Source organism: Haliotis asinina, chromosome 1, assembly GCF_037392515.1.
Source record: "Haliotis asinina isolate JCU_RB_2024 chromosome 1, JCU_Hal_asi_v2, whole genome shotgun sequence".
NCBI classification, from domain to species: domain Eukaryota; kingdom Metazoa; phylum Mollusca; class Gastropoda; order Lepetellida; family Haliotidae; genus Haliotis; species Haliotis asinina.
The window spans coordinates 75,139,702-75,152,793 of NC_090280.1; the positions used below are offsets into that span (position 1 = coordinate 75,139,702).

The 13,092-nt window shown below is 39.7% G+C and overlaps 1 pseudogene; it reads right to left on the minus strand.

Moving 5' to 3' along the window:
* Window positions 1-466: 466 nt before the first annotated feature.
* LOC137275264 (uncharacterized) lies at window positions 467-4,066 on the minus strand (annotated as a pseudogene).
* Between the last annotated feature and the right edge of the window lie 9,026 nt (window positions 4,067-13,092).

A 13,092-nucleotide genomic window follows, 5' to 3' on the forward strand; every position in this document is an offset into this window, starting at 1 on the left:
GGCACACTTAAATACGCAAATAATAAAATGTGGTCATGAACCTCCTGTCTCTGGTGAGCTGGTGCAGCTGCTAAAGATTCTTCTACATCACAACGAGAGATATAAGACAGTAAAAGCCTTCCCTTTGTAACATATATGGTGCTGTTATTCACACATCACTCCCTGGGACATTCCCAAATCAGATCCACTGGCACGATGATTCTGATGTTTTGAACTGAACAACCGCAATTTTCCTTCCCCGATACAATTTCTAAAATGCCTCTCAAACAACACAATTATGAAAATGGATGGCATTGGTACAGTCACGTTTTGAGAGTGTCTGTCAGAATATATGATGTCATTGGTGATATTAATGCAGTTTTTAGAGTATTCGCCATCTAAACGAAATGCCTCACACTACAAGGGCCAAACACTAGTGTTAGTGATGGTAAAAGCATTCTCTTAATAACATAAATAGTGTTCCAATTCACATATCACTCCCTGTCAAATTGCTGAAACCGTTGCATTGATACGATGAGTCTGATGGCTTGAACTGAACAACCACAATTATGTAGGTGATCAGTGTTCCTGCGATCTGAGAATAGATGACATTTTGCTTGTATGTATCGGATATATATATATATATACATGAAAATTTGTGATATATTAAGAGTATTGGACATTGGACATAGACACCTTTCAGGTACATTGTGTCTTGACGTCGCGAAGCAAAGCAAAGGTTAATCATGGATCATACCTATTTAATAATGATAGTAGTACTTACTTATGTAATAAATGATTAATTGTCAAAATATAATTGATATTTGTGTGCAAAGCTATCATGTTATTCTGTCTTGGTTTTTTGGTGAAGAGGCCGTGAATGTTGTAGCCGATAGTGTCTCCCGTCAATCTTGACACAAACAGGTTCACCTACAATACGAATGAATCTTTCAAATCTGTTAGAACCCCTGCAAAGATATATGTTTCCTCTAGTATTATTAATCAAGTGTCATAAAAGACAGAAAGGAACATTTTGCCACCTAAAATATGTTGCAAGAACCCAACAGTGAAAAGCTTCTAAACTGCTATCATGAATAACAGAGCTAAAGCCGTTGTTATCTGTGGTACAGAAAAAGTCAATTTATATCGTCAAGTACGACGTCTATTTGTCTAGTACTCTAAACATCTACCTACTGCATTGGAATTTAATTGAATGCTTTGTGCCAATATCTCTTACCATAGTAATGTAAGGGTCTCACTACAATAAGATATAATTCCTATCTTGTAAATGGTAATTGCCACTTTTGAGAAGACAGGATTTCTGACATTTCTTTTAAATTTTTCAAAACAAATACTTAATAATGTTTCTACGGTCATATCAAAAGTAATGACATGTTTGTAATGTGACTTTTTTAAGTTTCTCTTTTAAACGTTGATACACGGTGTAAGCACCTGGTCATCATTGATACATTGTCCCAGTATCAGTTTCACCAAATCTCAGAAACCTATACTGTACGCAGTGTTCTTTAGGCCTATACCTTTGTGTGACCAAATCAATTAGGACTGTTGAACCCTTAAGCCCCCTTGTAGATGACGAGGATCGGACCAGGTGTGCGTGCGTGCGTGCGTGCGTGCGTGCGAGCGAGCGTGCGTGCGTGCGTGCGTGCGTGCGTGTGTGTGTTTGTGTGTCTGGGTCTGTCTGTGTGTCTGCGTGTGTCTCTCTCTCCCCCTCCCTCCCTCCCTCTCTCTCCCTCTCTGTGTGTTTGTGTGACCTCAGTTGTCAGTGACAGTAACATCTGCTAGTTTCTCACGTTATCACATAGTTGTGTGATTAAATGCATGTTCATTTCAAGGCGTGGGGAAATAAGGACACACGAGGATTCCATCCTCCCTTACTGGCCCATTCAAAAAAATGTTCAGTTATGTTATAAGTGGTATGAGTTTGCCGACTCTAGTGTTCACACAGCTAAATATTTCATTGATTTTTAAAAATTAATATCACATTATGCATATGAGGGGGTGTTAGCTGCTATTTGTTAGGCCAACAGAGCATATCAGAGCGCATTTTCCTGTATCAAAGGTGTCAATAGGCTGTTTATAATAAATTGTCATTGGTGATTTAGTGCACAAGGACAACACCGAAGTTTTCATATCTGTGAACAATAAACGATAGTAGCTGTCTGAATGGGTCGCGTGGCTTATGCACTACACTATAGCAGAGGGTTCAACAGTCCAAATGGATGAGGTCACACGAAGGTCACATACATGTGACGCAATGAAAACAAAATGGTGGATATAGGCCTAAAGAACCCTGTGTGCATCAAACCTATGGGTTTGTTAGAGCTGACAACTAGTATCCACACTGAGGCTTCGACCCAAGGCAATAATGAATGTCATTAAGTCTTGGACGTCATGAAATAATTTCTAATTGCTTTGTGGTAATATTTTCTTAAGTCACATTGACCTCTTACAAATGTTATACCAATTTAACATTTATAGATATTGGGTCATGATAATTAAGAATAAGATATATTCATGTCTTCTTTTCATAGGTGATTGTTGGAAATCTGAAAAAAACACTAATATTGGTCAGAAAATGCAGCAGTTTAAAATGAAAAAAATGTTTTCTTTATCATTTAGTGACAAATTTCATACGCATTTAACATGAATCACACATACGCATAACACGTATAGACATAGTTTCTTAGATACCTTCTGCAGGCCTTTGCCAGAGAAAAGGTCTTTATCCAAGCCCCAAACATACTGAAGGGTCCCATGAGCCTGCAAAGAGAGCTATAATGGTATACTGCATATCCAACAACATTCAAATATGTTAGAGCTCTATCCATTAGATCTTCTGATTCTTGGGGCATTAATAAGCCTCACAATGGGTAATAACTAACCATTATACAATAATAATGTTTTGCAGCAAATTGGTAAGCATCTAGAATCTGTAGTCATTTTCGTTTCCTGTCACAATCAGATTAAGTGCAATAAAAAAGCTATCAATAATTATCATTATCTATATCTAAAGACACAAAAGAACAAAAACCTTAGTTTGGAACAGACAGGTGCACCAATACACACTCCAAAGACTACAAATACAATCGCCCACACATCCCCTACACCGTAAACCATCACTTCTTCAGAAGTGACTTGATGGGATAGAATGGAATATAGTATACTACTTCTCGAATACTTTCAGATGGTGTAGCTGTATCCAACTAAATTGTTTCTTAGACCTTCCGTCCTTTTGATTACTTACCAAATAATGAAGTTCTTGTGAAATAATTTTCAAAGCAGCATATCTTTTCATTGTCGAAATCTTATGACATTAAACAATAAAACCCTTACCTTCAAACTGACATGTGCATCAAGCAGTAGTTTACCGCCAATACATAGAAGGATCCATGCACACCATACACTGTAAACCATCACTTCTTCAGAATTGATGTTCTTGGATAGAATGGAATATAGGACAGCACTGGTCACAGGCACAGTCATGAATACACGGTGTCTTCACGGTGATTGTTGGAAAGTTCCTTAATAATGTTTCAACACGTTTGAATTCATGCCACAAAAACAGCGAAAGAAATGGTATAGCAATATAGTTACCTGTCCACTGAAACTCCGACAATGTGTATCCAAGACATATGATACCTAGACCAACTGATTTCCAAGGTTCGGTGAAAGACATTGCAGGGATGATATCGTACATAAGTTCAGGGTAGCTCTTCGCCATGTAGTATTTCAGTGGAGCAAATGATGTCGTGTACAAAAGACTGAAAACAAGCATTGGCCTCAGTCTCTTCACCCATTTCTTGAATTCATCAGCCAATCCATACTGTTCCTCATATTTGCGGAAACGTACATGCAGTTGATGGAACGCTTTTGAGAGAAAGATGCTGTAGATCAATGATAAGTATAAATTAATGGCTATCATCACACAGAAGTACACAAGACGCAAAACCGGTCTAGAGCCAACTGCATAGATGTAGGTAGCAACGAGAAAGAAAAGAATGCAGGTCAAAAATACCATTTCAACAAATATGACATACACAAGTTTAAGTCTGTCCCAGCATGTCATTTTCTTCCCATGATTCGCACGACAATAGATTCCTCCTAGACAAGAAATGTGACACAAATGTTTGAAGAATACATCTGGAACGAAATGGGAAACATTTTGTCTAACTATTATTTGAAAATAGTAATGACACTGCTTGAAAAAATAGTACAGTTCTTTCACTTCCACGTTGTCTCTGTGACAATGTTTCGCAACGTTCCTGTACCAGAGACAGCTATTCGAGAAGGACAGCACGAAACACTAGAGTTGTGTTATCCGACTTGTCAGACCAGAAATATCTCACAATGACGTCTTTGGTAGAAAGGTGCCAATCTATGAAACCAGTAGTTCCACCACTAGAAGTTTGCAATGTGTTCCAGGATTCAAATCTCTCTTTCAGAAGCCTATAACTATTTGGTATACACTTTCGTTGCAGTGTATAGCGTTGAGCAAATGTCCTTTTACTTCAGAAGGTTTGAGTTGGTGAAAACACGATCTCTCCAAATACCTTTCTTGTGTGTCTACAGGAGACGTTTCCTATTGAATTTCCAAAATTGCATTGAGCCCTCTTCCAGCGTTTCTGATTTCATACGATGTTTTGCTTCATTCCATAATCTGCACAGACAAGTAAATATTCCAGCGCAAACTGCTGCTCAAATATTATGAGCCCGTTGATTACCTCATGTACCAATAACAGTGTACGACCAAAGTCATTCCTGTACACCATGACAGTGAAGTACACTCTGGAAAATCAAAATCCTAAAACGTTCATGTCGATATTTCTCATTATAATGACAAAATACGATCTCCACTGTTTTTGTCCTCTCACACCTTACAACGCCATGTTAAATCATCACGTTATTATTGTCCACGTTTAATCAATACTATTTAATGACACCGTTGATTCTGTGTTTCTGGTTGGCAGGATTGTGGGGTCGTGCAATTCATGGCTTTCCCAGACGTGTACTTTGCTAGTTCTCATAAATACTTCGTGCCAGGCTATTGTTCTTGTTTGTCCCACAAACAGAGCAACGCATTTACATTGTTCATGCTTCTTTACTTTTTTACTAAGTGCATCAACGAGTCTGTTCGATCGTTTGTTCGATTTACTGATGTATCTCCCCGCTTTGATCTTGCTGAAATATTGCTCAAAGCGGGCTAAATCTAAAAGTCACTCACTCATAAATCATAAACCACCTCGGAAAAAACAGTCCACAATTCAGACTATATCACATATTTTTAACAAGCATGTGTTCATGCAACACTCGGGGCGGCGGGTTAGCCTTGTGGTTAACGCATTCGCTCGTCAAGTCGAACACCCGGGTTCGATTCCCCACATCGGTACAGTGTGTAAAGTCCATTTCTGATGTTCCCCACCGTGACAATGTTGGAATACTGCTAAACACGTTGTAAACTTATACTCGCTGTCACGAAATTCTCTGAAATAGTTCTAATACCACGTGTTCGCGAAAACATGTCATTTTACTACGTGACTGGTTTGGGAAATCAATCGGATCATGTGCGTGTTTTCATTTTCGAAACTCATTATTTACTTGTCACAGGTGGCGGTGGGGCAGCCTAGTGGTTAAAGTGTTTGTCCGTCACGAGGAAAGCTCGGGTTCGATTCCCCACATAGGTACAATGTATGAAGCCTATTTCTGGTGTCTTTCCGCCATGATATTGATGGAATATTGCTAAAAGCTGAAAGTTAAAAACTGAAATCATTCGCTCACTAACTGTGGCAAATATTGAGACTTGGGATCGATTTCGTGTAGGTTAAAATGCTGACTGGTTTTTCCAATGTTGTAAGTAACGAGATTCGACACCACACTTCGGTTCCTGCTTCCCATCATATGACAATGGCAGCAACAGCGATTGCGTGTGAGCACTGTTGGCGTTACTCTCATCTAGTCCGACTGATAAAATGTTAATTTACATGGAGTTTTACATTGTTGACGTAATGCTTTAACGGAACCGCATTGCTGATTATTGCACTATTCATCTGGTTAATGGAGTGAGTGAATCAGTTTAGGTTTACGCCGACTATAGCAGTACTCCAACGAGGCGGGGAACACCAGTGATGGGCTGCACCTATTGCACACATTTGCTGAGGGGTTGAGTGGTTGTCTTGGAGTTGTTTTTTGTTCTGTTCTGTTTTGGTTGTGTTGAGTTGTTGCTCTCTCTCTCTCGCTCTCTCTCTCTCTCTCTCTCTCTCTCTCTCTCTCTCTCTCACTGTGTGTGTGTGTTGTTGTTGTTGTTTGAAGGGGAGGGGGAGTGTAGGTTTCCTAATGGACTGCTTCTAATTATATCAACACTTTACTGACATACGCAACTCGTGCTAAACACCGCCAGGCCCTGTATTCTGAACATGTACTAAAATGTGGCTGAGATTGATCGTTTTGAACAATCCATGAGGTCCGACAGGATTGAAACAAGGGGTTACACTCCCTGTTTGTTTTTAATAATAGCACATACCTGATCCTTTAGGACGTTTGTTCTGCATGCAATGTAATTCGATTTAAACATAAATTAGCCTTCAATAGTTTGTGATAAGTAAACCCCCATCACGTAACTAGATCGTCAATAGTTTCCAAAAGGCCTTCAATAGTTTTTTAACCATTCAATAGTTTGCAACTATTGACCGCTACTTTTGATGAAACGGATATAGGGGGAGGGGTGTTAATTACATGTATCTGCATCAGGGAGGTGGGGTGCCCTCGAATATGAAACATGCAACGACTTTATTACATTTTTTATTGAATTTCGTCATTACAACCAAATGTTTACATTTGGAGTGTAGCTTTAGCTCCGTCTCTTTCTACGGTGAAACTGATGGGAGCGTTCGAGACGTCACCAATGATACTTTCAGCTTTGGAGACAGCGGTGCCGATGTTGGGAAGCGCTGGGAAACGTTTTTCCACCACGGACGTCGATGGTGACGAGGACGCCACATAGAACTTTGGTGCGAGAGGACGGGTGTCTAAAGTATTTGTCACCTTACCCTGCACGACATCGTCGACAACCTGTAGCATTTCCTCGCTTGTCTTTTGTAGCTGAAACATTCATTTGATAAACGTTTAATCCATGGGTACGTGAAGTATATTCGCCCTTGTTAAACATCCTCCTAAATATTCATTGGCGTTTACTTATTCTCTCCAAGTAACTAGACTGTAGGCTACAGTTATTTGGTTAAACGTGTATGACAGCGAGTCTGGGTTGTTGATACGTTGTAACTGGTATCGTGTCAGCGGAAATACGATGAGCATTAACACTCTTCTTATGTATAACCTATTACAGTGTTTCTGTATTGTATGGTTATGATTTCAACTTGAGTGTTTTCAGTTCTCACTAGCTAGAGAATGCGGTGCAATATTTAAGTTGTTTGGTTTAATTTTAACATTCAAACACACTACTCACCCTCGGGTAGCAGATGACCTGTGACCTGTCCGCTCCGCAATTAGCTGTTCATCAAGCCCGATCTCGTACAGTCGGGTTGCCGTGGTTGCTCGCAATGAGTAGTTGGTACAGTAGCCCTCAAATCCTGCGGCTCTGCAGAGTCTCCGCATGGTCCCTCTCACCGTCTGCCTACCAATGGGTAAGGCGCAGTACCACACATCCGATCTCTGGTACATTTGCCGGCCTGCATCAAACGAAAGGCATTTACGTTCACAGGGCTCAACACAACTAGTAACCTGTGTAACAGTACCAGCAAAAATTTTGCCCACCCTCTTCATTTAAAAAACTCTCAGTCCTTCGAGTGAGTAAGTGAGTGAGTGAGTGAATACAATATCAGGTTAATGAGGGAAAAAGCGCCCGAAGTCATGCAAGTCTCTCACGTTTGTCCTTTAGGTGGAGCCCAAGAGCACGAGTATGCTGTTGACACACTCACAACCATCACCGCAGCGATACGGAATCGAACCCACCATCACTCTATTCCGTTTAAAGAGGGATGCAGTAACAAATGTGATATAATTTATAATTTTCAAGAATAAATTATCGATCAATAATTCCATTGTCTACAATTGACAGCCTAATGTAATAGTTACCTGAGTGACATGTACTTTTCGTGAAGCCGGACAGGACATCTCAGAGGATTTTCTATATTGAGTCCAACTGTGACACACTTTCAAGGAATATTCTTGTGGTTCAATCCATCGATGTTGGTTTTAGTCACACCTTCTAAATACCTCAAATGCTTTGAACCATACTTCATGATAATTTCAAAATTACCAAATTCTCCAACCGATAAATCATGGTGTTCAGCACCAGCCCTCAAACAAAAGCAGATGCCGTATAAGTAGAATACTGTGTCTAACAGTTTTTGCGGCGTGTCTTCTCCTAGGATCCCCATTTCCCACAGTATTTCCTCCTGTCTACGGGTCAACAAATCGGCTTTCCTCTTGTGAATTCCAATGCCTTTTCGCGCGAGAGCTTTCATTTTTGCGTCCAAAATTCGGCGAACAGCAGCAAATTCATAATGACTAAATATGTTTATATCTTTGCCGTTTTGTCTAAGAAAGTACTGAAATGAGCTCAAAATTTCATTGATGGTGTTCCCATGATACTCCTCCCCTTTCTGGTTCTTTGCTTCCGTTATACAGGAAACCAAATGTCTACAGAAATCGTCTTCACTGAGATTGAGGAGACACTGTCCCAGACCACAACTGACACCTTTCCTTTCAAGATACCGTGCATCAAAAACCCGTACAGCCCACTGACTTTTCTTTTCCGTATGTTTATTTTTGGCCAACCTTTCCAAATTGGAGATTTCCTCGACAGTTAGAGGTGTGCCGAATCGGGACTCAGATTCTTTATTTAATACATTTTCAGGGAGCTGTTCTTGCGCCTTTTCAAAGTTTTGTGTTGCATGTAATAGTTCTTCATCAGAAGAATTATTTTGGTCAAAGTCATCTTGCACTGACACAACAAAGTCTAGATCTATATTAGAAATGTCACTTTCAAGAAGATGTTCAAAGTCTGAATTAATATCACTTTCCGTAAATCTATCTGGCGAAAACATATTCTGTGTCAAAAATAGGTTATCATCACTATCATCCGTCATTGCTGCCTCCGTACCTTTCACCGTGCAGTCACGCTTGTGTATGCATGGACACTATGGTTTGTGAGTTTTATATAGCGTCAATAGGAATTTACACGTCTGTGCGGCCAGTTCGAAGCGTGCAGCAATATGCACGTGCTCTTACGGCGAATACTACACTGAAACCCGTTTCGATATTCCGAATGCCGAAACCGGTTACGAATTTAGGTTTAAGTAGAATAGACTCTGAAGAGCACGGGAGGAGTTGCCATAGGTACCAATGCACCTCACGATGGGACGTACGACATTTGCATCTCTCTCCATGACCGCCCGCCCGTACATACAACTGTTTATTAGCATATCATTTTGTGGAAACACGAACTGAAAAACAAACAAAAAAGGCGGTTTAACAAGAAAGGTGCCAATGTCATACGTTTCAGAGACAGGAATCACACATTTGTTTCACATAACAACCGACGACAACATGTATAGGACACCCACTATTTGTTATGAACAATCATTGCACACACGCACATACGCGGGAGACGCCAAATAGCGAGTCGTCGTCAGGGTCGAATCCGGGAGACTTCACCCGAAGCTGTGATAGATTATCCCTGGTTTAACAGAGCTTCAGTCAGTTTATTGTATCAGTCGGAATTTTACAATGAATGAATGAATGAATTATAATAAGAATTAAGAGCAAGAATTATGTGAATGAATGAAAGAAAGAAAGAAAAAGAATAAAAGAAAGAAGTTCATATGTGAATGAATGAAAGAATAAATGATACACCGCGGCCTTCCCTCCAAAAACATGTTAAAGAAGAACACGTGTTAACATCAGCTGTCCTTTTAAAAAATCTACTTTGAAACATTTTTGTTTACATTAATAATTAATTCAGATATCTTATTACATGTGGGGAATGGAATGGACATTAACAAAATGTTAACTGACACTGTCACACTGCCCTCATAAATAAAGTGTAAAACTCTCACAAAGCGCCCTAATACACCTTTCCAGTTTGTCAAATAATAAGATCAACAAGACAGAAAGAAGTTATGGAACTATAACCCTCAAGCATCAATGGCGAATCAGATCAGATCGGCAATATGTCATATTTTTCAAGCACCTCAAATATATCCTCACATTTTGTTTTAGATTATGAAAATATCACTATTACTTGCAATCACATTTCACCTGATAGTATATTCCCCTCATAAGAATTAAAGGTGTATGTGAAAGATGTATTTGAAGTAATAACTAGAAACACTCAAACAACGGCGTATAGTATTTTAATGGCGGATCAGAGCAGATCGCCGATATGTCACATTTTTCACACACCTCAAATACACCCTAACATTTTGTTTTAGATTATGGAGCTATCACTATTACTTGCAATCACATTTCACCTGATAGTATATTCTCCTCATAAGAATTAAAGGTGTATGTGAAAGATGTTTTTGAAGTAATAACTAGAAACACTCAAACAACGGCGTATAGTATTTCAATGGCGGATCAGAGCAGATCGCCGATATGTCACATTTTTCACACACCTCAAATACACCCTAACATTCTTTTTTTAGATTATGAAACTATCACTATATTACTTGCAAACACATTTTGCCTGATAGTATATTCCCCTCATACGAATTAAAGGTGTATGCGAAAGATGTTTTGAGGAAGTAACTAGGAATACTAAAACAACGGCGTATAGCATTTCAATGGCAAAATGTCATATTTTTCACACACCTCAATTACACCCGAACACTTTTTAAGCCATAAAACTGTCACTAATACTTGCGAATACATTCCAACTAAAGGTATGTTCTCCTAAAAATTAAACGAATGTGTGAAAGAAGTTTCTATCGGCACAATTTAGTCTATCTTCGCGGTGAATCGAGAATAGAAGCCAGTGAGCTATAACATACCGACTTGAAACTTTACTACAAATCTACTGTCCTAATACGGACACTAATACCAATTATTTCACTTAAATTGAAGCGACAAAATAGTTACCCTATCTACTACATGTTGGATTTCAGTTGTTATAACAACAGCGAACGAAATCACCTGTTGAAAATAAACCGGGCTCGCTTATGGCTAACCAGAAGTCTTTCATACGCAGTGATAAAAAGAGTACCCAAAAATTCAGTTTAGTGGTCCTTTAAATACTACGCTGCCACCATATTGGCTACACTGGTTACGTAACGACCCGAGACATACGTTCAGCGGCTTTTAGAGGAGTTTTTTCTCCCCCTCTATATAGTCTCCCTGATCACAGACAAATCAGGAGCACACAACAAGCAACGTCATGTCATTAACATTGGGGACCACTGGCCTCTCAAAACATGCAAGAAGGTCATCAGTAGCTGGTAGGACCCCCTTTCCTTCCTCGAGACATGTTGCGTTAGTCTCTTACCGTGCGCTAGCTCGCTTCTTCGCCTCTTCTCGTCTTTGTCGGCCTTCCAACCAACGCATTTTTGCTCTCATACAGGGCGTCGCGTCCTTTAATGCACAGGTCCGTCTCTCCTTTCCCCGGATCTCTGTTGCGTTACTCCCTCACCCACGGCGAACCACCGTATATGAGATAGACCCCGGTGTATATTCCGTTTTTGCAACCTGCCGACGGCCACCTCCCTCACTAGCAGCACTCATCCGTTGTACATCAACGATACGTCCCGCTGCTCGGTAGTGAATGATCGGGGTACTCCGGTCATTCCTCCTCCAGGACAATGCCGAACGCACACCACCCCGGAAATCGTATCTTTTCAGGAGACGGGAAGAACCTGTACCCCGCCTTGTACAACCCGGGTAAACCAGCTAACAAATTCAGCATACACCTGTTTTTTTAATCCAACGCGCGACACACAGACGGGGCAAGGTCCGTTCAAACTTCCATGAATAACATGAGTCAATATTTACGAAACATTACCCTATATGTGTCATTACAACTTAGACTCCGCCAAAGTTTACAAGGCACGTACATTTAGACAAATTTCAGCAAATTAACGTTACTCAAAATTTGCCGTTGCCCTATTTACGGGCATGTGGATACGCGTATTAGCCACTCACAGCTAAATCAGTGTGACTGCCCACTATAGGCCTTATGTGAGTGCATAGGGGTTTGCATTAAAGTATCTATGTTCAAGAACTTGTTTTACTGGCTCGTCAACTGTTTCGTGATAAAGTCATGTCAGTTGGTCTTCACTCTTGGTTTCTACATAGATAATCAATTGTTGTTACCCTTCGCATTTCAGGGTTACTTATTCAACCATCGCCACATACATACGCATTTCCAAATAACATTCACACTTGGATACCTAAATCGTGAAAGTTTTAATCACAGTTCATACTTTTGACGTGATCTCCGTTCAGTGGAGTTTCGGGAGAAGAAATTCAGTGTAGTGTTACTCAATATGTCAGTTTAAAGCCAAAATGTATTCACTGTATTAAGTCTAAGCAAACATCAATCCTAATTTTCATATTTAACCACGATCAAGTTTCGTTGACTATTTGACGTATCGTCTATAGTCCGTTTGCAGTAAAATCCTACCGATGAATTTCACTTTAAACAAAAAAGTAAAGGTAAAAAAGTAACCAATTGAAATGAAGATTGCGAATTCTCATAATTTTATCTTACCAGTTGTATATTATATTTTAAAATTTTATTTACCTCAAGACAAGAGTGGTTTACGAATGAGATAGTTTCAGATCGCTATTATCGGTCAGTATTACAAGGGGATGTGAATATTAAATGAAACACCGAAAACAGCTAGGGTTGGTCGATGCTAACGCTGATCAGGTACTGTACGTGCATTTGTTTGAAATTTTGGATGTGCATGTATTTTTAATGTACAAATAAAGAGTGTGCACTGACTCACACGCCGACTGATGCCAATTCCAATCGATGGTTTCAACTTTATTACCACGTTTCTAGAAGAGATTGAATGAAAGCATTGCTGTTAGTAAACTCCTTTTATCTCTTGCTTGAAAACGGTATATGAATCTATACCG